General features: G+C 41.7%; 1 long non-coding RNA gene across 1 annotated transcript; it reads right to left on the reverse strand.

Annotated features, from left to right (window-relative positions):
* Positions 1-1,586: 1,586 nt before the first annotated feature.
* On the reverse strand, positions 1,587-27,719 carry LOC111765323 (uncharacterized). The gene is made up of 4 exons (XR_011647412.1): positions 27,177-27,719; positions 3,927-4,090; positions 2,323-2,524; positions 1,587-1,828 (listed from the first exon to the last, which is right to left on the reverse strand). It is a non-coding gene; the product is annotated as an uncharacterized lncRNA (long non-coding RNA).
* Positions 27,720-27,921: the final 202 nt, after the last annotated feature.

Here is a 27,921-nt window from a genome sequence, read left to right on the forward strand (position 1 = left end):
TCAGTGCACAGGAAAAAACACTAGCCACTATTTGCACAGTTTAATGCTGAACCAATACTTTTGAAAACCAAAAGTACTTATTTTGGGAAATATTGATACAAATTTGATATTTAAATTCTCCTAAGGGACTTACATTAGATAGTAAATTTAGTATGCCTGATTTGTTTTGAAAACTTCTAACACCTTAAATGGCAGATAAACACACTCAAGAACAATAACAAATTTATTAATACCATTACATCAAATCTGTACAAAAGTGAACTTAACTTTTTTCTCATTTGTCCTGAATTTCCTCCTTTCTGAGGTTTTGTAATCTTATCAGACCCAAGAAGAGGCAAGATGAGGTTGCAGTTTTTGTTGTCAAATAGCTGACTCTGGGGCTTGGTTGTGTCTCTAAGATGATTCAAACACCAAGAACTGATTATTAATTTCAATAACAAATATGTTTTCCTTTGTCATGTCATGGCACTCTTAAATTACTGCCTTTTATGTAACTTTTTTTATATCCCCCCCTCACTTGTGGCTTTTTGTATGCTGTCTGCTCTCTGTGTCCATTTCTTGCATGCTCCTCTGTGTTCTAACTTGTCTCCCTGTCTCCATTATTTTTGTTCCTTCACCTTTCTGAGTCAGCTCTCCATGGTGCTTGTGGGCCAGCAGCACTCTGCAGCATGTGGGTGAGCCTACCTTCCCAAATGGTAGATGGCAGCCAAAGTGATTAAGCCACAGCCTCTTCCCTTTTATTTAACTTTTAATATTGAAAATGTGCCTTTCCCACAGATAGGGTGCTCTTTATGTTTTGCTTGGGAGTTGCTTTGTAAGTCATTGTCATTACGATATGCTGACTTACTTCATTGGTATTATAAACACATGCATATTTCCCTTAGCATTTTATTAAAATTACTAGGAGCTATTATAATTAATAGAATTAATATCTTCAAAAGTATGGAGGGTTGAGACCAGATCCTTTCTAGGACATTGGACTCACTCAGTTATCTTTCTGTGTCTTGGGGGACCCCCTATTTCACTAGTTATTTGTGTCACCTCAGTGACCAGCTTCTGGGCTCTCCTCTCTGCTTATTACAGGAAACCATTAGGCTGCTCAGCCATTCCTACTCAGAACGCTTCTCATTTTTCTTTGCCTGCGATTCACTAAGGCTTTACTTTGCTCTATACCATTTATACACATTGAAAAAGTTGTATATAGTGAACAAATTTGCTTAAAATAAGAAAAATATCCATATATATAAATGACTTCCCACTAATTAAATCTATAAAAGTAGTCTATTGTATGTAACTTTCCTTTGAATCAACAACCACATTTTCATAAATTTTATAGTGATGTGCCTCTTTTGAATAGCATTTTGAATGTCTAGAATTCTTTAGATTCAAACTAACCAATTAACCCGTTAGTGTCTCTTTGCTGTTTTTTTTACAACTGATGTCTGATGCTCAAATTGTGGATCTTTGTGAAACAAAGGCAGGATCCTCTTAATGTAAACCATTCAGGACAGAATTCACAATAAAATTGGACAGCAGAGAAAAGCCATATGCCATGTCACACAAACAAATAAGCACAGGCCAAACACTGAGGCTAATGCTTTAACTTTACTTTGGATAGAGAAGTAAGAAAAATTACAAAGCATACAGAGTGAAATCACTCTTTTCAAGATCTTCAGATTGGATCTTGCACTGCTTTGCATCTCAGTTGACATGGCTCAGGAGCAGCAGAAGTTGTAACATCTGCCATTGCGAGGACAGATCCCCAGTTGACGCTCATTGAACAAGCAGCACCCAGTTCTGCAGAAGCAGGCGACTCTCTGCTGAGGCCCTGGGAAGAGAAGGGGTGCATCAGACACAGTGGGAAAGGAGGGAAGGGGGAGAGGCAGAGCAGACCACGGGAGATGCTCTAAGACACGCCATGTCTACCACTAATCAATCAATGTACACCGTTCATAAAAGGATGGAGAGAATTCATGTGTTTGTCATGAAGCAAAAATAAATCTTACTCTGAGTTGCTCATGAAGGATCATTCTTCAATCATTCTAGTCTATCATTCACAGGCTTATCACACCCCCTGCAATACAGCTCCCAAATTCCAACCCATCCACACACTCCAGATTTTGAGCCCTGCCTGCCAGTGCTAAGGAACAACTGTAAGAGGCTTGTCAACCTCTGACCCTGAAGCTGCTGATTCTCCCATGCACACCTCCTGGAACCCAATCCTCTGGTGTTCCAAGAACCCTAGAAGAGTCTCTAGTTTGAAGGCCCTCACTTGCTAATGCTATCGTGGCTGGCTTTTTGGTGGCACCACTGGGCTCTCACCTGAGCCTCTTGCACGGCCCTTGCATTCCCTGCAAAGTAGATGGCCGTATCTTGGTGCTGGGCCTCAGGCTGCTCCTCAGCACTTTCTCCAAAGTGCTCAGCATGGGTGAGGAAGGCCAACAGGAGAATGGCAGAGAGGACAGCGAGGGTCCTCATGGCTGAGAGTCACCTGGGGGTCAGACCAGGACAGGAGAGCAGGAGGCTGAGTGTGGTAGAGAGGGAAGAGGTTCAGTCCTGCATTTATAGGTGTGTCAGTACCTAAATGTGTCAATACCTAAATGTGTCAATACCTTAGAGAGGGGTGGCCAGCCCAAGGTCCTCCTGTTACCTGAGTCACTTTGATGTTCCTCTGATCTGCTTCTCCCTCTACTTACAATATGCATCTATTTGCTTGGTGTCCATGTTTGTTTTTCACAGGTGATGATTCTTGTTAGGAACTTAATAAGTCTCCCTGCTACTCCTTTGTTCAAATATTTATGAGTAAAAATATTTGTGTGTGTATGCCTCTAAAACCATCTAGAAAAAAAGAAAATGACTACAAGTGGGGAATGATAAAAATGGCATTCAACTTTTCCCTTGAACATTGGTTACTAGGTGCCATTTTTTACATATCTGAGGAAAAACAACTTGAATATGGAATTCTATTTTGAGACAATATATGAATCATATTTATGGGGACAAATGGTCTTTTTCTTTGGATATTCACAGACAATGGAAATGTACAGTACATGAATATTTTTTAAAAGGAAGTTGCTCAAGGATATACTCCAATAAAATAAAAAAGGAATCCATGTAATAAGACATAGAAATAGAAGAACAGAGTTGAAAAAAGACTCATTAAAACTGTTTATAAGGCAAAGTGAGCAACAATGTTTATAGGTTTGTTTCTAGAATAGTGTTAAAGAACATGGTGATTGTGTACTTAGAGGTGTAATCATGTAGGTTCTGTACATTAGATGTGTATCTACTTTTCCTGGAAGAGACCCTTTGGGTGCTAAAATTATTCAATTATTTTGAGGCAGACAAAGCTGTTACCCCAACTGATTTAGTATGATCTGTAATTGAGAAAATGTTGACCAAATTATACTTTTCAGTGTACATTTTATAGGGGACATGATCTGTATATAGTGAATAAATAACTTTTACAGCATCAAAAAAAACTGTTTATATTTGGTTTAGATATTTTTCCATTCATGGTTGATAATAAGGTTGGATATTTTAGTACTGTTGTTAGAAAACATTATTAAACAAAGTAGATTGAATTAAAACAATTTACGCATTGCCATTTGGAATGAGAATTCCCCAAAAGCTCAACAAAACATGGAAATTTATCAAGAAGAGAAAGTCAGGATTATGGATAATGATGAATTCAATATGAAGATACTCATTTAAATATATGTTTAAAAGGTATGATGTTGACCAATGGAAGTCTGTATAAGCAGGATATATAATAAATAAAAAGGTACAGTGGAAGGAAGAAAAGATAAGAAGGGAAAAGGAACTGTATTCATTCTCGTTAACTAAGAAAAAAAATATCAAGAATTATAATAGAAAATGCCAACAAAATGCCAGGAAGCTCGTTCACCCCCCCCCCCCCCACCTGCCTGTGCCATTCCCTTTCTTCTCATTGAATTGAAAGTTCCGAGAGGGGGCAAGATGGCAGCTGAGTGAACATCCCTGTTAGGGTCTTCTGCAGGGAATCAGCTGGGTGGCGTTGGAGACTCTTTGGGACCGGATTGTTTCGGGATTTTTGCTGGTCCGGAGGTGTCTGGACATCGATTTGGAGGGAAGGTAACAGAGAGGATCCGTCTGTGAAATATACACGGAGATCCCAGCTACCTGTAGAGGATTCCCTCCTTGGGTAGGCAGAGCCGAGGCATCTAGCTCCGTGCGGTGGGGCTGAGCCAGGCCGGGCCGCAGCGGCGGACGCCAGAGCCGGGCTGGGACACGGCCACAGCGGCGAGCGGAGCCAGGCAGGGCCGAGCCGGCCGCAGCGGCGGGCGGAGCCGGGCTGGGCCGCGGAGGCCTGTGGAGCCGGGCGGGGCCGGTCCAGGCCCGGGTCGCAGGAGGCGGACGCCAGAGCCGGGCCCGGCCGCTGCAGCGAGCGGAGCCGGGCAGAGCCGGTCCAGGCCGTGGGGGCCTGGCGTACATAGCCAGGCGGAGCCGGTCCAGGCCTCGGCAGCGGGCGGCGGCAGCCGGAGCTGGGCCTGCGGAGGGGTTTCTGTTCTTTGGTGTGTTTTTTTTGTTTTTTTTTTTTAATTAATTAATTTTTTTTTTTGGAGCCTCTGTAGTACTGGGGAGTTCGTGGGCCCTGGGTGGCCTATTGGGGGTTTGTGGGAAGGGAGGTGCTTGCAGACCCATTTGGGCAGACAGACGGGGTTTTAGGGCAAAGGGGGGGGGGAAGTTGTGATTGCGGACACAAACATAGCGTTTCCGCCTAGAGCCACGCCCCCACCCACCCACCCCTGCTGCAGAACTACAGCAGTCTCAAAGTGATAGCAACAAAGAGACGCTACCAGGGTCTCACGGGGTGTCAGACGTTTGGAACCTGATTAGGGGAATATTTTGCGAAGCGTGGGAATTTTGGGTTTGGACTCTGCTATTAGCGTTTCTGGCTGGAGCCCCTCCCCCGGATCTGGATATTTGATCTGAGTCATTAAATTGGCTGCAGCCTAGAGGAGCCCCCAGGTGGACGTTCCTGGGGACCACAGGGTGGGAGGGTTCCTGAACTCAATTGGTGATATATCCACACAATAGACCCTAGTGAGTGAATTGTAGGACACAGAACACAGGATAGAGCTTGTGGATGAGACCTCACCCATAGGGCTGGCACCCAGCTGCGGGGATCCCTGAAGGCTGTGATGCACTGTGGTGCTCCCAGGATTCCCGTTAACTGGACTTGAGGTTGACAGGTCTGAGTTCCCTGGACTCTGGCGGCCCACACGCCAGAGACTCACACCTCTTGAGGCCTTAATACCTCAGACTGTCCATCCCTGAATCCACCACGCCCTGAGGTTCATCTGACATCTGAGGCCCTTGAATATCCTAGCCCTCAAAGTTTGCGTTTTTTCTTCTTTATTTTATTTTGTTTTGCTTTTATTTTTATTCTATTTCTATTTTTTTTTTATTCAAGTTTTTAAATGTTCTGATTCCTGGCATTGCATTATCCCCTAGTATTTTCTCCCACCATATCCCCCAAAGTCTCTTTTTCCTTTTTTTTTTTTTTTATCCTCTCTTTCTTGTCCCCGATCTTCTTCTTATTCTATATTATCTTAACAATACAATAGGTCCTGCAGAAAACACCTCACATTTACTGGGTTTCCTCATCTTCCACTGCCTCATTTCTCTGTGAATAGATTTAGGCTATCTACACTAACCCCTTTCCCCTACAACTTGATATGCTCCACCATCTGCTATCTCTCCTACATTCCAACTCCCTTTCTTTGATCCACTAAGCATCTAACTCTTAATTTCTAATACCTTTGTTTAGTTTTCCATCTGGTATCTGCCCTTGAAACGATTACCTTTCTTTTGTCTTTCCCTCTCTCACGAAAACAATAGCTTCTTAGTACGTACCATATTCCTCCCATATTCAGTCGTCTACCTTATTATAGGTACTTTCCTACTACTAGAACTCTACACAATTTACATGATCTAACCTCCATCCTCCCAGAACTCATATTGATGCTTTGTTAACATATATCACAAATAATACTTTACACTTTTTCCTTCCTTACACAATTGCCTTTCCCCAGCACTAATACTTTCCTTTAAAGTGAACTTAACCAGCAATAAGAAATTCGAATAGGAAGAACAAAGTGACAAAGAGAAGATATAACACTTATGCAAAAAAAACCCAGTTAATTAATCACCAAGACTAGACAAAGAAGCTACAGACCTAATTAAACCTGTCAAGGAAAAATGATGACAAGACAGCAACAAAAATCTACAAACCAAACCAGTAATCAGGAAAACATGACTGAATCCAATCAACAAACTAAAAATCAGGAAGGGGAGCAGAACTTCGCACAAGCAATGAAAGATCTCAAAACATTTATCACCGACAAATTTGATGAAGTAATGAAAGAGGTTAACAACATGAAGACAACACTTGGAGGGGAAATTGCAGACATGCGCAAAAAAATAACAGATATGATGGAAATGAACACCACAATTCAAGAAATCAAAAATACACTTGCAGCAAATATCAGCAGACTAGAAGAGGCAGAGCAGAGAATTAGTGATGTGGAAGACAGTGCATTGGAAATCAAACAGATAGTAGAAGTGGTCAATAAAAAGGTAGAAAAAATCCAGATAGGACTTAGGGACCTGAACGATAATGCAAAATGCTCAAACATATGTATTATAGGCATTCCAGAAGGAGAAGAGAAGGGAAAGGGGTCAGAAGGAGTGTTGCAGGAAATAATGACTGAAAACTTCCCAAATCTACTGAAAGAGACAGACGTACATATCCAAGAAGCACAGCGCACTCCACTGGTCATAAACCCCAACAGGCCCACCCCAAGACATATACTTGTCAAATTATCCAATACTCAAGACAAGGAGAAAATTCTAAAAGCAGCAAGAGAAAAGAAAACCATCACATACAAGGGAAGCTCCATAAGATTAAGTGCTGATTTCTCATCTGAAACCATGGAAGCAAGAAGGCAGTGGTATGATATAGTCAAGGTACTAAAGGAAAAAAATTTCCAACCAAGAATACTCTATCCAGCTAAACTAGCATTCAAAAATGATGGAGAGTTCAAAATATTCACAGATAAACAGAAACTGAAAGAGTATATCAACAAGAAACCTCCCCTTCAAGAAATTCTTAAGGGAGTTCTGCAAGAAGAAAGGAAAAAACAGGACAGTCAGAGATGGAGGAGAGTGTAAGAGCAACAAAAAAGACAAAAATAAAAGGGGAAAATATAATAATACAAACAAAATATAACAAACACAAATCCAACCAAAATATGGCTACCATAAATAACTCTCTAAACGTAATAACACTGAATGTCAACGGATTAAACTCACCTATCAAAAGATTCAGACTGGGACACTGGATAAGGAAATACAACCCATCTATATGCTGCCTACAAGAGACACATCTTAGACCCAGAGATGCATGGAGATTAAAAGTGAATGGCTGGAAAACAATCAAACAAGCAAACAACAACCAAAAAAAGGCAGGAGTAGCTATATTAATATCAGACAAAATAGACTTTAAATGCGAAACAATTGTGAGACACAAAGAAGGATACTATATTTTAGTGAAAGGGACAATCTGTCAAGAAGATCGAACGATCATAAATATTTATGCTCCTAACAAGGGTGCCTCTAAATACGTGAGACAAACGCTGGAAAAACTAAGTGAAAAAATAGATGCATCTACAATTATAGTGGGGGACTTTAATACACCACTATCAACTCTGGACAGAACATCTCAAAAGAGAATCCCTAAGGAAACAAAACATTTGAACAGTATATTAGAAGAGCTGGATCTAATAGACATATATAAATCATTACACCCAAACACAGCAGGATATACATTTTTCTCAAGCGCACATGGAACATTCTCCAAGATAGACCATATGCTAGGCCACAAAGAAAGGCTTAATGAATTCAGAAAGATCGAAATTATACAAAACAATATCTCTGACCACAGTGGAGTGAAGCTGGAAATTCGCAAGGGACAGAGGCCCACAATTTGGAAATTAAACAGCACACTCTTAGAAAAACAGTGGGTCAAAGAGGAAATCTCAAAAGAAATCAATGACTACCTTGAAACAAACAATAATGATAACACAACATACCAAAATTTATGGGATGCAGCAAAAGCAGTACTGAGAGGGAAATTTATAGCCATAAATTCACATATCAAAAAAGAAGAAAGAGCAAAAATTGAAGAACTAACTGCTCTTTTGACAGAATTAGAAAAACAACAACAAAGTAACCCAACAGGAAGAAGAAGGAAGGAAATAACAAAGATAAGAGCAGAACTAAATGAAATAGAAAATAAGAAAGCACTTGAAAAAATAAACAAGACCAAGAGCTGGTTTTTTGAGAAGATCAACAAAATTGACAAACCTTTAGCGAGACTAACAAAGAAAAAAAGAGAAAAGATGCAAATACACAAAATAAGAAATGAGAAAGGCGATATCACCACTGACCCCACAGAAATAAAGACTATCATAAGAGGATACTTTGAAAAACTATATTCCAACAAAAATGACAATTTAGAGGTAATGGACAAATTCCTAGAAACACATAAGCAGCCCATATTGACGAAAGAAGAAATTGATAATCTTAACAAACCAATCACAAGCAAAGAGATAGAATCAGTCATTAAAAATCTCCCAACTAAGAAGAGCCCAGGGCCAGACGGCTTCACAGGTGAATTCTACAAAACATTCTAGAAAGAACTAACACCAATCCTGTTGCAACTATTCCAAAAAATCGAAACAGAAGGAACATTGCCTAACTCCTTCTATGAGGCCAACATTATCCTAGTACCAAAGCCAAACAAAGACACCACAAGAAAGGAAAATTACAGACCAATTTCTCTAATGAACCTAGATGCAAAAATACTTAACAAAATACTTGCTAATCATATTCAACAACACATTAAACGAATTATACACCATGACCAAGTGGGATTTATTCCAGGTATGCAAGGATGGTTCAACATAAGAAAATCAATCAATGTGATACACCCTATAAACAGATTGAAGGAAAAAAATCACATGATTATATCTATAGATGCAGAAAAGGCATTTGACAAAATACAGCACCCCTTCTTGATAAAAACACTCCAAAAGATTGGAATACAAGGAAACTTTTTGAACATGATAAAGAGTATATATGAAAAACCTACAGCCAACATTGTTTACAATGGAGAAATCTTGAAATCCTTCCCTCTAAACTCAGGAACAAGACAAGGATGCCCATTGTCTCCACTCCTATTTAACATTGTCTTGGAAGTACTTGCTCGAGCACTGAGGCAAGAACCAGATATAAAAGGCATTCAAATTGGAAGGGAAGAAGTCAAAATTTCATTATTTGCAGATGACATGATCCTATACATAGAAAACCCTGAGAGATCTACAACAAAGCTGCTAGAACTCATAAATGAGTTCAGCAAAGTCGCAGGTTATAAGATCAATGCGCAAAAATCAGTAGCATTTCTGTACACCAATAATGAGCAAGATCAGGAGGAAATCAAGAAACAAATACCATTCACAATAGTAAATAAAAAAATCAAATACTTAGGAATAAATTTAACTAAAGAGGTAAAAAACCTATACACTCAGAACTATACAAGACTGTTCAAGGAAATCAAAGAAGACCTAAATAAATGGAAGAATATTCCTTGTTCATGGATAGGAAGACTGAATATTATTAAGATGTCTATCCTACCGAAACTGATCTACACATTCAATGCAATCCCAATAAAAATCAACACAGCCTTCTTTAAGGAACTAGAAAAACTAACTATGAAATTTATTTGGAAAGGAAAGAGGCCCTGAATAGCCAAAGACATACTGAAAAAGAAAAACAAAATAGGAGGAATCACACTTCCTGACTTCAAAACATACTACAACGCTACAGTAGTGAAAACAGCATGGTATTGGCATAAGGAGAGACACACAGACCAATGGAATCGAATTGAAAGTTCAGATATAGAACCTCATGTATATAGCCATATAATATTCGATAAAGCCATCAAACCCTCTCAACTGGGAAAGAATGGCCTATTCAACAAATGGTGCCTGGAGAACTGGATAGCCATCTGTAGAAGAATGAAAGAGGATTACCATCTCACACCTTATACAAAGATCAACTCAAGATGGATCAAAGACCTAAATATAAGAGCCAAGACCATAAAGATCTTGGAAAGCAGTGTAGGGGAACATCTACAGTACCTTGTAATAGGAAATGGCTTCATGAATATCACACCAAAAGCATGAGCAGCAAAAGAACAAATAGATAAATGGGACTTCCTCAAAATTAAAGCCTTCTGCACCTCAAAGGAGTTTGTCAAGAAAGTAAAAAGGGAACCCACACAATGGGAGAAAATATTTGGCAACCATATATCTGATAAGAGACTTATAACTTGCATATATAAAGAACTCATATATCTCGAAAACAAAAAGATAAACAACCCATTTAAAAAATGGGAAAAAGATTTAAACAGACACTTCTCCAAAGAAGAAATAGAAATGGCTAAAAAGCACATGAAAAAATGCTCCAAATCTCTAGCTATCAGGGAAATGCAAATCAAAACGACAATGAGATACCATCTTACTCCCATAAGATTGGCAGCTATGAAAAAAACAGAAGAATACAAATGCTGGAGAGGATGTGAAGAAAGGGGAACACTCATCCACTGCTGGTGGGAATGCAGAAGGATCCAACCATTCTGGAGGACAGTTTGGCGGTTTCTCAAAAACCTAAACATAGATCTGCCATATGACCCAGCAATACCACTGCTGGGTATATACCCATCAGAACTGAAAACAAGGACACAAACCGATGTATGTACACCAATGTTCATAGCAGCATTGTTCACTATCGCCAAAAGTTGGAATCAATCCAAATGCCCATCAACAGACGAGTGGATCAATAAAATGTGGTATATACACACAATGGAATACTACTCGGCTGTAAGAACAAATACACTACAATCACACGTGATAACATGGATGAATCTAGAGAATCTTATGTTGAGTGAAGCAACCCAGGCATTGAAGGACAAATACTACATGACCTCAATGATATGAAATAAGCAAACTGCCTCAGAGAGCTAGAGTCTGGAAAAGAGGCTTACAGGAAGCGGGGGGTGGAGGAAGGATGTGAGTTAACGTCTGCAGGGGTGGAATCTGTGATGAGCTGGCGGTAAGTATGAGCAAAAAGAAGGGACAAAATGGGGGCAAGGGGTTGTCTTCGGGTGGGGCTTTGTGGGTTTGAGGGGGGCTGGGGATGGGAAGAGGGGTAATATTGTCCAAAAATTCGGGGGAGGGAGGGGCAACATACAAACATGGGAGAGTTTCAGGTGTCCGTTGAGAACAAAAAGTTGAGAAAATCGTATCAAAGTATAAGTAGGAGGGACACCTGGTTAGGATGCTCAGGGGGTATGGTCTGATGCGGGACAGACTCCGGGGGAATAGCTGAAGGCTCATTTTGCCAAGGTGGGTTGTACCATTGGGAAGAGACCCAAGAAGTGAGAGTTGGGGTGGACCCACACCCTGGGGAGGACTAATGCCATCAAATAGAGAGAACTGTATCTCTCGAGAGAAAGGATGGCTCCCAGGGCATTAGGGCAGTTGAGAAAGTCAGGCCCTGAATACTGCTGCAAGGATCTCTGGACAGGGCTTCTTGGGAAATAGAGATTGGCTGGCGTTGTGGGCCTCAAGGGGAGGGGGAAAATGGATGTGGAATGGAAGGAACCAAGGTGAATATGGGGGCAAGAGAGGAGTTCTGTGAGAGTACACGAGGATGAATATAAAACATGTAATATTACACCAGAAACATATAGGGGACGACAGACTAATAATGTAAACCATAAGGCAAAACATAGGATAACTAAAAAATTTAGAAAACTGTACAATCTAAAGTATGGACCACATAGTAAGCACAGATGTCACCTTGTTTGAAAGCTATTGTCCCGGAATCTGTACATCAGTATCAGGAAATATGATATGAATAAGCTAAAAGATTATCGCTATGGAAGGGAAAAGGTTTTATGGTGGATCTGGGGAAGTACTGTATATTGTATATATGAATTTCGGTGATCTAAGACTCTTGTGAAGCTGACATTATGTTGCGATTCACTTTACAGGAAGTTTTGAATCATAGAGTGGTTCAACAATGGCAGCAGAGGAATACTGATATAGGATGTTATTGACAGGATATATATGGCTGACAGGGAGTTATACAGAGCATATGCCCAGGATATATAGTAATGTCTAGATATACTCATAGTGGAAACAATTAAAAACAACAGCTGGGGCGGGTACTGGGTGCCTGGCCGGGGGGTCATGGTCATGGACCCTGGGGAGCAGCGGCAGTCCGCCAGGGGCAACGGCAAGAACCAGGAAGGAAGGAGGGCCCAACATTGGGTTCCTGATACTAATGGCTATGCTTTTGAGCCTATACATCTGCAATAAGAACAAGGCCTAGAGTAGCACTGTGCCTGGGAGTTTCCTCCTGACAGCCTTCATGTTACTCAAATGTGGCCACTCTCACAGCCAAACTCAGCATGTAGATGCAGTGCATTCCCCCCAACGTGGGACATGACACCCGGGGATGAGCCTCCCTGGCACCGAGGGATCACTACCACATACCAGCTGAAGATGCAACTAGAAAATGACCTTGAATTAAAGGTTCAATACGGATCAGCAGAATATCCTTGTCTACATATAATAACATGACTTCAAAATGCTGTTTGACCTAATATAAGGGGGAAATGGAAAGGAGAAATGAGATTATAAGGCTATGAGTCTCTAAAAAAGAGTCTGGAGGTTGTCAGAAGGAATGCCCTTATGCACAACTGAGCAGAGTCTAAGAGACAGATAAAGTAGATACAACCCCAGGTATTGGTTCTTCTGAGGGATAAAGAGACCCACGGGTTCTATGGTCATGGCAGATGGGGTTCACTGCCATGGCAGATGGCCCTTCTTTGGAGCTGGTGTTTCTGCGTGATGGAGCTGGACTCAGATGGGATCTCTTCCCACAAGACTTGCATGCTACTTTATTGGAATTGTAGTTGGTGCTGGGGTTTAAAATATATTTAGGGGATTTGAATCTCTGGACTGATAATAAGACACCCAGGCCCAGAGCCTCAACAGACTTCAGCGCCTACACTTTGATTTATTGGACTGACCCCACTCAGCTAACATGGAGTTGAAGAAGGTCAACCACCACACCATGGAGCCTAGAGTGTCTACAACTGAAAGCAGGAGGAGTGCATCCAGTATCCATGTGGAATCTAAGCCCCCACTTGACATAGATGTGCAATGGACACAACCAATCCAATGTCCACAGAGAAAATGTGGAATGGGTGTGGGAAGGGTAGCCATGGTGGCTGCTGGGTTTGGGGAATGGGAGGAAGAGATGAGATGTGGAGGCATTTTCGGGACATGGAGTTGTCCTGGGTGGTGCTTCACGGACAATTACAGGACATTGTAGACCCCCCCAGGGCCCACTGGATGGAACGTGGGAGAGTGTGGGCTATGATGAGGACCATTGACTACGGGGTGCAGTGATGTTCAGAGATGTACTTACTGGGTGCAATGGATGTCTCACGATGATGGGAGACAGTGTTGCTGTGGGGGGAGTGGGGGTGGGGGCGGTGGGGTTGATTGGGACCTCATATTTTTTGAATGTAATTCATAAAAATAAATAATTTTAATTAAAAAAAAAAAGACAAAAAAAAAAAAAAAAGGAAAGTTCCTTGAGGGCAGGGACCTGGTCTGCTGAGATCTTTGTGCTTGTCTGTGTGAGTTTGGGAAGGTACTGCTCGGCCCTCAGCTTTCTTTTTATTCTTATCTTCATTTCATTTTGTGGTTGCAGGGATTAAAAAAAAACAGTGAAAAGTGTTTAGAGAGTGTCTGACAACTCAAAATATATTCCTGTTGTAGTTATTGTTTTTGTCATCATCAGCATCACCTTCTGAAATGTAAACACCAAGGTAGTGGTTGGCACCAAGAAGAGGTACAGCCATGCCTGGAATATGCATTTGCACTGGCGAATGGACAGCAACAATTGTGGTCCAATGCCCGTAATCTGCCCGTAATCTCAGCTTTTCTTGTCTGGTTGTGAGGTCCTTGCTCTAAGCTGTTGGCTGTGGACCCCTACTTCGCACTGTTTCAATCCACCATTCCTTCCCCTTCCTTTTACACCATTCCTGAGCTCTGCATACACAGCTCCTATTGCTTCATGAGCGAACTGAGGCTGGGTGGGAGAAGGAAGTGCTTAAGGGAAGTTTATTACAGTTATGACCGTACCCCATGGTTTCCTTCATGTGCATCTTCATCACCCAGATTCCTCTTTTATAGGAAAAATTTTACCTCACCTTTCTTCATCTTTCCTGGTCCTCAATTTATTTGGATCTAAATTCTGGAAAGAAAAAAATGAATGGCTAAAAATTTTAACTTCTGAATTTTTAACAGGTAGAATCTAGGATTCCCACAAACCAGAAGGTGCCTATGAACCCGTGTGTTTGGGATCAGTTTGCTCTCAGCTCACCTTTCAGCCTTAAACACAGCCCTGCCTCGGAACTCCCTCTCCTCGGCTTCTAACTAGAGAAGTATTTCTAGTGCTCTCTAGTGGTATTTTGGAAAAGTGTTTAGAGTTTCAATGTGCTAATGAGTAATAATTAAGAATAAAATACCTTTCTTTTTGCAGCAGGGCATCCATGGCCTACTGTCCTCGACATCAAGCCTGTGGTCATTTAAGGAAAGCCTGAGGACTCACGCTTCTCATCCTCATCCTCCACTCTTGCCTCTCCTAATCCACAGCCAGCAAAGAAGAAACTCAGCCACCCCCATCTGGACACCTACTTACAGTTCACATGAATTCCCGTGACCTTGACTTAGGAATTCAGAGAGAAAATGAACGTGAATGTACTGAGAAGTACAGTGAAAGGAACATGGTGTGAAAGGAGAGGTTAGACAGCTACAGAATGTGCTTTCAGAGAAGTTCGAATTCCAGTCTAGTTCAGGATGTAAAAGATGCTCAGCTGTGCCCCTTGTGATACTAATGGTCAAGCTCAATGGGAGGAAGAGTTTGTGGGCCTTTAGCAAACATGAACAGCAGGTGTGTACATGGAGCTGCTATTCCTAGACCAGAGGAGCACTGGAGGTTTGAGCCATTCAACCCCACAGGCTCCTTCACCCTCAGCAATGTGCACATCAAGCATCCTGAGGGCAGACCCTCCTCAGGAGTTTATTCCTCTCTGATCCTGCACCTCTGACCTGTATAAAGGCAGAGCTGGTATGTACTCACGTTCCTGTTCCCCATCAAGATGCTGATGTCCAGGTGGCCCACAGCCATGAGGACCCTCACTCTTGCCCCCATTCTCCTGCGGCCCTGAGGCCAGCTGAGCCACCAGAAAGAAAGATGAGATTCCCACCAGGAAGGCCCTGGACAGAGGGCAGAGTGTGGCAGCTCCTCAGCTCTGAAGGCTTCTGGGGAGGAACCAGACCCTGTGTGGGGGTTCCAGGCCCAGGTGTGCCCTTCACAAGCCATGGCATCATGAGCAAGAGACCGGCCCCTCCAGCCTCTGCCCTTTTCTGTAAGCTGAGGCCCTTGCAGCAGAGGCTCCCAGGAGCCCTTGGGGCACTATATGTGCTGGCTCCAGGGTGTGCACATGAGGCTCAGAAGCTGCAGTGCAGAGACTGAGGCAGGTCCAGTAGGAGCTCATGGGCACTGGGGTCAGCATTTCAGGGCATACGTGTCTGAGTGTGTGCTGGGTGGTGTGTGTATGCTCATCTATGTGTGTTTATAAGTGCACATGGAAGGGCAGGTGTTGCTAAGATGGAAACCTTGGGCTGTCATGTGTGCAAGTACATGTGTCTCTGAGTGAGTGTGTGTGGGTGTTACAGGAAACTAATGACAGCCCAAACGAGCTAAAGACCCACATCCTCAGTGACTGGCCTGTGGCTAGTTAAGTGTCCTCTTTGTGCTCGAATACAAACCATGGCCCAGGTGTCCTGGAGGCAGTGATTCTTCCCTGGGCTGCTCCATGCCATGACCCTCCCACTCGCCCCTGCTCCCAGGCCCCACAGTGGGCCCAACATGCCCCTTCTTTCCCAGACCTTTGGGAGAGACCCTCCTGCCACTGCAGACCCTGAAGGTGCAATGGCCTGAGCACCTGACTCAGTGACCCCTCCAGGCTCTGCTGCTCTGAGCTCTGCCAGCTGAGAATCAAAGCAGTGCAGGGTTCCACCTGAAGGTGTGGAAATAGCTGGTTTACTTCGTGTCTTTCTCTCTCCAAATCAAGGTTTAGTTATGAGCTTAGTGTGTGTGTATCTTCTTAAAATTGTTTTTTACATGACATGGTAAGTTTATATTCTTCCAGCCATTGATAGATGAGATCAATGCTGTATCATCCACGATATTGCTTGACCCCTGATGATGCTCACCTACAGCCCAGTGTTGGTCCATGGGTGGCAGTGTCCTCACTTATTCTGGGTGCAGCTACAAGAAAGAGGGAGGAGGGTGAAGACCCTGTGGGAGCTTGAAGACTTGTCTGTACAAAAGGCAGTATAAAATGCCCTGTCATGTGCCTTTGTGATGGGAGATGTTGGCATGAATTGAGGGGCAGCAGTGGGGGTGATGTTGGGGACACTTGAACACAGTAATGGGTAAGACTTTCCACTGTGCAGTCTCCTTCCCGCACACATATCATCCTGAGTTGGTGTCCATCATCCACCACCATCATCGTATAATTGATATCTTTTAAGCACCTTCTCTTTCCAGCACCTATTCCTGAGCATCACTCAGGTAACCTCACAACCACCTGTTGAAGTAGGTTCTATTACATATCTTACAAATGAAGGAAATGGAGCACAGGTTGATCAAGTGTAGCAGTTTGATATAATTGAGGAATTCCAAAAATAAATATTGGATTATGCTTGTAATCTGATCTGTACCTGGGCATGACTGAGTTATGATTAGGGTGTTGCATCCCCACCCCTTGGTGGGTGGGGACTCACAGGCAAAATGCATGGCAAAGGACAGAGTTGAGGATTTCTGATGTTAAAATTTGATGCTGAAAGACCCGGGATGTCAGCACACAGAGGAAAGAAAAGCCAGCCCCAGGAAGGAAGGAACCTTGAACCCAGAGAAAAGCAACCCCAGGAATGTAGGAACCCAGGAAGCCTGAACCTTTGCAGGCATTGGCAGCCACCTTGCTCCAAATAGGCTTTGGTGAGGGAATTAACTTACTCTTTAAGGCCTGGTATCTGTAAGCTCTGATCCCAAATAAATGCCTTTATGAAAACCAACCAATTTCTGGTATTTTGCATCAGCACCCCTTTGGCTGACTAATATATCAAGTATCTTGCTTGCATCTGCCCATTTAGAGGCAGCCTTGGGGTTTTGTCTGAGGCCCTGGATTCCAAAACCTGTGCTGCAGAGCCTTTGTGAGAATGCCTCCACCCCTGGTGGAGCTGCAAGGGACATCCTTGCATGTGTCTTTCTGTGGATATAGGTTGTCATTATTTTGGAGAAATACCCAGGTTTGGAAGTTCTGGATATAAGGTAGGTATCCATTTTGATTTAATTGAATTTGTTCATGCATCCAAGGGGATTGATAAATCTGAATCTGTAGGACAGGCTACAAAGATTGATGAAGATGACATTGGATTCCCCAGGAGAAGCTGTCTGTGTGAAGTAGAGTTATAAAATCTCCTTTCTGACTGCTGAAATCCTTTAAGGTCTCTACCTCCTTTGTCCAGGGTAAATGGAATCAGCCACAGATGGAATCAACTGACTGATGATTGAAGTCCACTGGTTACATACTCACAGTAACTGTCAAGTTAAGGCTTGCTTGACCAAACAACTGGTTGCCATAACCCAGCCAAGGTGACTCATGAAGTTAAGCCTCTGCTCTTCGTGTCTGAGGCAATAGCTGCTCCTCACCACCAGCAGAGCCAGAGCTCCAGTTCTCTGATTCTCTCCTCCCCCATACTTGATACTGGTATGCTTTCATGGTTAGCTATTGTAGTGGCATCTAACTTTGGTTTTAATATTTGTGGTTCCTTAATAACAGTGCAAAGTACCTTATTTAGCACTCTATCATAATATATCAGGATATATTTCATATTAATATATCCTCTTTTCTGCATGTCTGTCCAAATCTTTTGTCTTATTTTTTTTCCAAATTAGAAGTGTAAGAATTTTTTCTATCAGTTCATTATATAATATATATTCTAGGTACAAATTCTTTGTCTGATACCTATATTAAGAATATTTTTTCTCATTCCTTGGCTTGCCCTTTACTTTCAGGAGCAGAGGTTTTAAATTTTGATGAAGTCCATGATGTTTATCTTTTAATATTATTTTTTTGTATGTTCCTCCTAATAAATATTTGCCTTTCCCAGGTTGTAAAGATTTTTCTCCTGTGTTATCATCTAGGTATTTTATTTGAAACCATCTCAGTATCTTGAATAAAAACCATGACAATTTTGCTGGTTAAAGCTTTTACACTTAGACTATACTCCACCTCAGGTTTACTTTTTAGGTATGATGTGTTGTAGGAGTTGATGTCCATTATCTGTGTTTTTTTTAGATAGATATCCTATTGACCCAGCAATGTTTTTTGCAAAGGTTTTCTCATCCTCACTGGAGAAGGGTGGGTAGGGAAGAATTGTTATGCTAAACAAATTATTTCAACTGGGGGTTCTCTAGACTCAGGTCAATCCCATATGACAGCACCCTAAGGACAGCCTTGCTGCTTCCCTTGACCAGGTCAACTTTCTCACATTTCAGCCACCTCCTCTTCTGTCCATCTGCACTCAGAGGCCTTTGCACATCACTGCAACTTGCTGCTCACTGGGAAGGGCACTGTTCTCAGGAAAACACTTCACCAAGGCCCTGTAGTACCCACTACTCTTCAGTAGTTCCATAGATATGACTGATTTTATGTTATCTGAATTGTTCATTTAGATTTTTCTTGTTGCTACCTGAGGAAAAGTTCTTCCACATCCTCACATCCTGAATTGGAAGTGGCATGATCTCATATGTATTTTGAATGAAAACCCGGGGCAATTTTGCTAGTTCAGAGGCCCATCATTAACCACTGGAAATACCATCAAAAACTAGCTTAGGAGAGGACTGGGGTGTAATTTACCCTTAGGAAGAATTTGAGGGTAGTAAGATGACCACTAGAGGAGAAGGAATGGTTGTAATTTTGGGCCTAGACTGGTCATGACCAGAAAGCAATATCCCAGGCTGGAAATGCTGATGGAGTTTTATCAAATGATAGGATCAGTCAGACTTGTATTTTGTCATCTCTTTTATGGTGCTCTGTAATTCCCACCTATTATGTAAAACCTTCCATTTTAAAAAATCCATTATGCATTACTGCTCTGACTTACTTGTTTCCTTCAGCAGGGGAAGGGGAGAGTATAAGAGCAATGTGCTGAGTGAGTCAACATTGGAGAAGAGCAGCAGTGGTGGAAGGCAAGGTGAAGAGTGACTCAGTAAAGCAGAAACTAACAGAAGATTAAAATAGGAGAAAGGTGCTCTGCAGAGGACTCCTGGGAGGTATCAGGGCAACTGGTGCTTCTCCTTGTGATATTGAGGCTGGAGTCATTTGATTTTGATTATTAAAGAAAGACTGATCCCTTGTAATAGATGTCCACAATTTTACCTGCTCCTATATCTCTTTCTTTTGGAAAATATCTATTTTACCCAGTGTCATTCTCAGATGGGGGAGGGGTTGTTAATCCAAGGTTCTTTGCCTTAGGAGGAAGCATGTAGCACAAAATTACCAATCAGAAATCCTTCAACATATGAGCACAGTGATTGGTCCAGGTGTGGGCACCTGGAGCCAGTAGGACACTTATTATAAGGATGCTGAGGGGGGAATTCCTCTCCAAGAGGGGCAATAGTTTTCTCTGACACAGGGAAAACATTTTGGAAAATGAAGTAAAAACAATAGGAGGAAAATGGAGCTGAAAGGACCCTAGTACTTTCTTCTCATGTAATGAAATCATTTTTGTCCTTGTTCGATTGCTTTGTGTTTTCTGCTAGTAAAAGTGTTCTGACTAAAAATGCTATAAAGTAGGAAGACTTGCAGACACTTGGGCTTACATTTTGGTTCCCTGTGTAGGAGCATTTTGAATTCTTGTGAGGCACCCATATGCTTCTCCAACTAAGCTCTATCCTAGATTTGAGCCATGCTATCCTCTCCATACCCACAACTTTGTTAGGTTAAAGGTGACGTACAGTGCAAACTGGCAAGTCATAGGCTGTGCTGTAATTTAGAATGACACCACAGATAGAAGCATAAACATGGAAACTTTCCCTGAAATTGATGTCAGAACATGGGGATATCATTTGCTTAAGATCGGTTGAGATAGCAAGAAGGCAAATGCAATATTGTGGGAGCAGACCAAAGTAGTCAGGGGCAAAAAATTCTACTGAAAATTACAGGCTAGACAGCATCCATGGGTTAGTGCTGAAATCAACAGTATTTAGCTAGGGAATGAGCTTCAGTTGAGGGATTAAATTTGAATAATATGTCATCGGTGCCTGAATGAGTTGCATGGAGTTTAGTATTAACAACGTAGTATCAAAAGGCACTGAAGAGCCTTGAGAATTTCTGACAAGGTGTTTAGAGGAATGGCTTAGGCTGAGAAAGCCTCAAATGTTTGTCATCCTGTTGCCTAGTTTATTGCATCAGTTTATTTGCATCATTTGCTCTATCAGTTCACTTTGCTCATTTTTGCATCAGTTTGTTTGCATCATTTGTTGCATCAGTTTGTTCATATCAGTTGTTGCCTCAAAACTATTGTATCAGTTCATTCCAGTGGGGACAGCTGTCTTTTAACACATTGATCGAACTCTATTTCTACCATGATTTGAACTTGGTCCTAGCAAAGTTTGACCTAGGTAAACCAAGGGCAGAACTCTAAATCCTAGAATCCTTTGCAAATTAATCCTTTCACAAGTGAATTAGTCAGACCCTGGAACTCACTAATTGCCAGGCATTTCCCCAGCACTTCCAGGCTGCCTATGTGAGCACTTGCCTGCTTTTTCCTTAGGCAGAGAAACAGCAGAAAGGTAAGTGGTTTGTCCCTGGTGGGTTAGAACCTGACTTGTCCTCGTTTCAGCTGGATGCTGGAGCCCTGAGGAGCAGGGAGGTGCTTCCCATGCCCCCACCCCTGGTAGCACAGGCTCCACACTGGGGCATGCCATGGCTGGGCCTCTGAGCAGGATGCCAGCAGGGTGCAAACCTCCTCCCTTGGGACAACCCAGGAGCTATTCCCTGCAAGTGCCTTGAGGCTTGAGGCTCAGAGAAGGGGGCACCTGCCAGGGAAGTGGTGACAGATATGGGCCACTGTGTATTTGTAATAACTTGCAAAAATATGTAGGAGAGAGTATAAGCTCAATGTAAACTGTAATCATCACCTAGTGGCAATGCTCCTAGACGTGTTCATCAAAGGAGGCAAATGTACCACACAAATGAAGGAGGCTGCTAATGTGGAAACTGGGAGAAGCCTAAGGGGCATATGAGAATCCCTCCATTTTTTCTCCCTTTATTTTTTTTAAATGTTACAATAAATAATATAAGAGGTCCCCATATACCCCCACCCTCTCACCCCACTCCTTCCACATCAACAACCTCTTTCATCATCATGGGACCTTCATTGCATTTGGTGAATACACTTTGGAGCACTGCTCCTTCACATGGATAATGGTTTCCCTTGTAGTTTACACTCTCCCCCAGTCCACCCAGTGGGCCATGGCACAACATACAATGTCCAGCATCTGTCCCTGCAGTACCAGGACAACTCCAAATCCTGAAAATGCCCCCCCATCATATTTCTTCTTCCTTCTCCCTACCCTCAGCAGCTACTGTGGCCACTTTCTCCACATCTTTTGGAGTTTGTTTTCCTGAGTGTGATGGAGTTGGACTCAGATGTGACCTTTCTACACATGCCTCTTCTGTCACTTTTACTGGACCTGTGATTAGCTCTGGGTTTGGTGTATACTCAGGAGACCTGAATCTCTGGACTCTCCATGTGACAGCCAGGCCCTGAGCCTCAGCAAACTTGTAACTCCTACTCTCTGGTTCACTAGGCTTACCCCACCAGCTAACAAGGAGGTGAAGAAGGTTAACCACACCAGGAAGCCAAGAGAACCTACAACTGCAAGCAGTAGAATTGCATCCATCAGCCATGTGGAATCTAAGCCCCCTCTTGATGTAGAGGTGGAGTGGACATCACCATCCCAGGGTCCACAGGATGGAGGAATAGAGTATGGACTAGAGTGGACTTACTGATATTCTACTATGGAACTATTGTGATTAGTAATGGAAGAAATTGTAGCAATGATGTGGAGAAAGTGGCCCCTCTATTTTTTCAATAACATTTATGTAATCTAAGTACATTTCCTGGCACAGGGTGGCAGTCATGACATGCTAATTACCATTTTAAAGTGAGGAAGATTTCAATAGAATTCCTATAAACTCAGCAAATATTTATTGTAATACCAGGCTTCTGAGTTGCACTAAGAATGATCAATAGAAAAGAATGTATTGTCTTTCTTTTGGTTTCCAGAAAACCTTAGGAAATAAATCAGCTTGTCAGCACTTTTTGGATACATGGGTCTTTCTACAAGCATGACAGTTTACAAATGTATTTGAAACATTTTTGCATGCAAAGTGCTTTCCTGGTTAGATTACTAATTTCATTTCAACTTCTTCCTACACAGACACCATCTTAACTTTTTTTACACAATTAAATAATTCATTATAATTATATATTACTGTTCTGCTGAGACACAGACCATTTGTTTCTATAAAAATAGTCTCACAATATTGGCCTTCCTGAGTTCTTATGTCTGTTCTGCATTTTTTTTTCTATCTCCCTCTTCAGGACCAGGCTTCACTTGCCTCAGGTAGAATGACTTAAAATCTGCTTAAATCAGTTACTTAAAATCTGATGTGAGAAGATTAACATGCACCTTGGCCTTCAATACAGAGGCCTTTTTCAGACCTGAGCAGACCATGGGGGCCCTACAGAAGTCCCAGGAGCTCCTTAGCTCCATGATGGGGCACTTGTGCTGCTCCAGGCCATCTTGACCAAATTCCATGAGCAATAACTTGAGGTTCTGCAAAGCATGACCAAACCTCTTAAATCACTTAATCATTCAGAGCACTGAGGCAGATTTCACCCCACAGTGAAATGGTGGAGGCTAATGACTGGTTTGAGGACTCATAACAAGTCCAAGGCTGGACACTGGGCTGTGACCATGCATAGAGGGCACCTGTCCAAGGAGGCTCTCAAAGGCTATTTAATGAGCAAGATCTGAACTGTGAAAAAGTACCAAAATACCTGAGAGATTTCCATAAGGCACAGCTGTAGTTTTGTCCCTTCATACCTGACTGTTTCCTGGAACTGTCTCTTTTGCCTTCTCTGTGAGTGTTAGAAAGCAAAGGGAAGGAGATCAGGCTGCAACCTGTGATTCTCATAACAGTCTTCAGTGCATGACCTAATTCTATCTTTGTCCATTTGGGGGATCTCTGCCTTTTTTTGATTTGCAGTTTCTAACTTTTATGAAGAAAGTTGGGGTTGACTACTTTCTGATATATAAACAGCAGATTTCCTTTCTTCTGTTTCATTTTCTATCTTAATTTGTCTGTGTGGGTGTGCATATGGATTTTACTTTAAAGTTATGTTATCCAAGTTGACTACACACAAAGGGGACTCCAGGGACCCACCACCCCAAGAAAGGGGGGAGATGGACACAGCCTAAGGCTGACTCAGCTTCTGACCCACAGATTAAGTGTGCCTTGTCCCAGGAGCCCTTCCAGGCCAGGTGGTCCTTTGGAGCCCACAAGGAGCTAAAGATATACAACCCCCCCCCCCCAGTCTCCTTCTCTACTCAAAGGGACTGACTGTTGAGGACTCAGATGGGAGGGGAAATATTTCCAAACCAGGAAAAGGGAGGGGGCTGTGAGAGAAGGCTGGAGAACTGTCACTGAGAAAGTCTGAATCACAAGGCTCTTAGCCTCCAGGCAGGAAGTTCTATCACATTGATCCCATCTGTGTTGCAGCAAATACTCTCAGACCAGGCATTGACTAAGAGCTGTCAAAGGGGACTGCCTGTTGGCAGACAAAAAAGCACATGTCAGAAAACTAAACATAAGTAAGAGAGGCCTTTTCTGGCATCTATAGCTCCCCTCCCAAGGCCCTAGGAAGCAGGTCTGCAGCCAATTACTGGTTCATGAGCCTATTACTGACAATTAGCAGGGACAATTCTGACAATCCAGGTTGAGCCAAGAATCAAAGAGCGGTGGTAACACACAGAGAAAAACACATTTGAGACATACAACAGCAGACTCATAAAGACAGAAGAAAGAATAAATGACACCAAAGACAGAACAGCTAAAATTGAAGAAAGAAAAAAATAGAGAGAGAAAAGTATGGAAAAAAGTTGAGCAGGGGCTCAGAGAGTTGAATGACAACATGAAACACAAAAATGTACATGTCAATGGAGTTCCAGAGGAGAAGAGAAGAGAAAATGGCAGAACGAGTATCTGAGGAAATAAGAGCTAAAATTTCCCCAACTCTCATGAAAGAAATGAACTTAAATGTCCAAGAAGTGCAGCATACCCCAATCAGTATAAATCCAAACAGACTTACTAAGAAATGTCAACTCTCAAAGAGAAAATTCTCAGAGCAGCAAGGGAGGAGCAAACCATCATGTACAAGGGACATCCAGTGAGACTGAGCCCAGATTTCTTTTCACAAACCATGGAGACAAGAACACAGCAGTATGTTACAATGAAGATACTGAAAGAGAAAAACTTCCACCTGAGAATTCTTTATCCAGCAAAATTGCCCTGCTAGTATGAAGGTGAGTATAATATATTCACAAACAAACAGAAACTAAGAGAGTTTGCCAAAAAGAACTTACCTTTGCAAGAAATAAATATAAAGACAAGTGAGTAATACCTGGAGGAGAGGATAGAAGGAAGAATAGAGAAAGGATAACCAAAAGAGTAAAATGACAGACAAAAATATGATACAGTATAAGAAAACCAAAGAATAAAATGGTGGAAGGAAATAATGCACTTATAGTAATTTCATTGAATGTGAATGGATAAACTCTCCAATCAAAAGATATAGGCTTACAGAAAGATTTAAAAAAATGAGCCATCCATATACTGCCTAGAAGAAACTTAGACCCAGGGATACAAACTGGCTTAAACTGAAAGATTGGAAAAAGATACTCCATATGAATAGTAACCAGAAATGAGCAGGGGTAGTTATACTAATTAAAACAGATTTTAAATGCAAAAAAAAAAAAAAGGGCATTATATATTAATAAAAGAGACAATCCACCAGGAAGATATAACAGTCATAAACATCTATGCACCTAACTAAGGTGTCCTAAAATACATGAGACAAACTCTGGCAAAATTGAAGTGAGACATTGACATCTCTACAAAAGTCATTGGAGACTTCAACACTACACTCACATCATTAGATAGAACAACTAGACAGAAGATCAAAAGGGAAACAGAGAACTTGAGCAATATGATAAATGACTTAGACCTAACAGACATATACAGAAAGCTGCATCCAAACTTTGTGGACTATATATTTTCCTCAAGTGCCCATTGATCGTTCTCCAAGGTAGACCCCATGTTGGGGCACAAGGCGGCTCTCAATGAATATAAAAAGACTGAAATTATACACAGCACCTTCTCAGATCATAATGGAATGAAACTGGAAATCAATAAGAGACTGGAAAAAAGTAAATTTGCAAATGTGTGGAGGCTGAACAACACACTCTTAAATAATCAATGGGCCAAAGAAGAAATTGCAAGTGAAATCAGTAAATATATTGAGACAAATGAAAATGATAACACAACTTATCAAACTTATGGGATACAGCAAAGGCAGTCTTGAGAGGGAAGATTATAGCCCTAAAATACCTAAATTTTTAAAAAGAAAGTTAAACTCAAAGATTTAATGAACAACTAGAGAAACAAGAAAATGAACAGCAAACCCATCACAAAGCAAGCAGAATGAAAGAAATAATAAAGATTACAGCAGAACTAAACAGAACACCAATGTTGCCATGTTTTTCTCTTTTTTCAGTGGCTTAACTCTATTAACCCCCACTAGCCCACAGCTACATTGTTATGTAGACAGCAGGGGGTTTGCTGAGTTGCTGCCAGAATAGTTTCCTTATCTTAGTTAACACTTTAACAGAGAGTTTTCTTACAAGCCGGATTTCACTAACAAGGACATTATTTAGTATCTTTGCCCGTTTTAAATCTTTCAATAGTTTAAAAGTTTTTGGCTCAGGATGAAGCCTGACACCCCCTTGTGGGTGTTGAGCATCAGGAGGAATTTGTTGAATAGTTACAGGAAAAGCTGCTACAGCTTGCATAGCCAGAGGCTCACCTTGACTAGATCTCAGTAAAAGACATTTCATTAATGGGGTAACAGGCACAGGATTTGGCTTAAAGCTGCTATGAATATAAGGCAGGTCCATAGAGAAAAGTCCACTAGGTACTTTTCCAGGTTCTGGAGGTGCAGAAGGAACCTCATGAGTCAAATTAGGATATATGTTTGCCTTAGAAATATTTAGTTCCGACATGGATTTAGTTAAGAACGGATTTGTGTCTTTAACTTCAAATAACTCCTCTTCTTCCTGATCCTCCTCCAAGTTCCTGTCTTTACCTGTATCATTCATAGCCATTTCCTCCCTTGAGAAAAGAACAATCTCTTCTTCTTCATCAGACTGCAAAGGATCTAATGCAGCAGCAATATGCTGTCCTAAGGCCCAAACTGATACAGGTATATTCTCTCCTTTCTGATATGCTCTCCTCAATGCTTTCATTACTTTCCTCCACTGCTTAACATTCATCAAATTCTTTCCTTGTGGTTGAAACCAATAACAATGCTTTTGAACCAAAGCAAACAATTCCAACAAATCTGCAGTCTTAACTGTGACGCCTACACTGTGCAACAGTGTTTTCAAAACCTGTGAATATTCTTCCAAGCATCCTCTTTGATTACCCATACCCTGATGCTAGCGGAAAGCAAAACTTAATAATATGAAACAGCAATCTACCTGGGTTAATTAATTTCAATGCTACTTACCTTAAAAAAGGCTTTTCAGCTTTCTGCATTCCCGATCCAGAGGTGGAAGATTCTACGCTGCCGTGTCTTGATGAATCCTCTGCCTCAGGCCCCACATTTGGGCACCACCTGTCGGAGTCTTAGTCGGTGACCCGAGGATATTGGGAATGAAAGACAAAGAGAGATTGGGTTCAGGGGATCTGAGAGCACTGATTTCTCAAGCTCATCAGACAACTTTATTGAGTCAAGGGGCTAGAATATATACCCCTAACATATGTGACATTCAGCACAAAATCAAGTTACCTATTACCCTTACCTCATTCTATACTAACTAGTGATTGATGAACACCAACAAACTTTACTGGAACTATTATTATAAAAATCAGTAACTATACTCATAAATCTTGTTACTCAGGTCGTTCTGTTCTATATGTTATTGCTCTGCCTGCAGTTGTGCTTTCCCAGCCAAGATTGTGATCCGCACCGATAATCACAAGGGACAGTTTGACTCAGTGGTCAAGGAAGTAACTTGCTTCCATGGAAACAACATGCCTTTGTTTCCCACAGTTCTGTTCTGTCTCTCATTATATTTAAGTAAAACTGATGCCACACTATGTGTGCTCATTGGTAACTGATAATTTACTCATTACATTTTCTATTATTGGATACTTGGATACTTGGTTTGTTTCCTGCTTTTCTGTTTTTGTTTTAATTTTTTGGCTGTTAATTCAACTAGCACAAGATAACTGTCTGCCAATCCCATGAG

The sequence above is a fragment of the Dasypus novemcinctus genome, chromosome 25, assembly GCF_030445035.2.
Source record: "Dasypus novemcinctus isolate mDasNov1 chromosome 25, mDasNov1.1.hap2, whole genome shotgun sequence".
NCBI classification, from domain to species: Eukaryota; Metazoa; Chordata; class Mammalia; order Cingulata; family Dasypodidae; genus Dasypus; species Dasypus novemcinctus.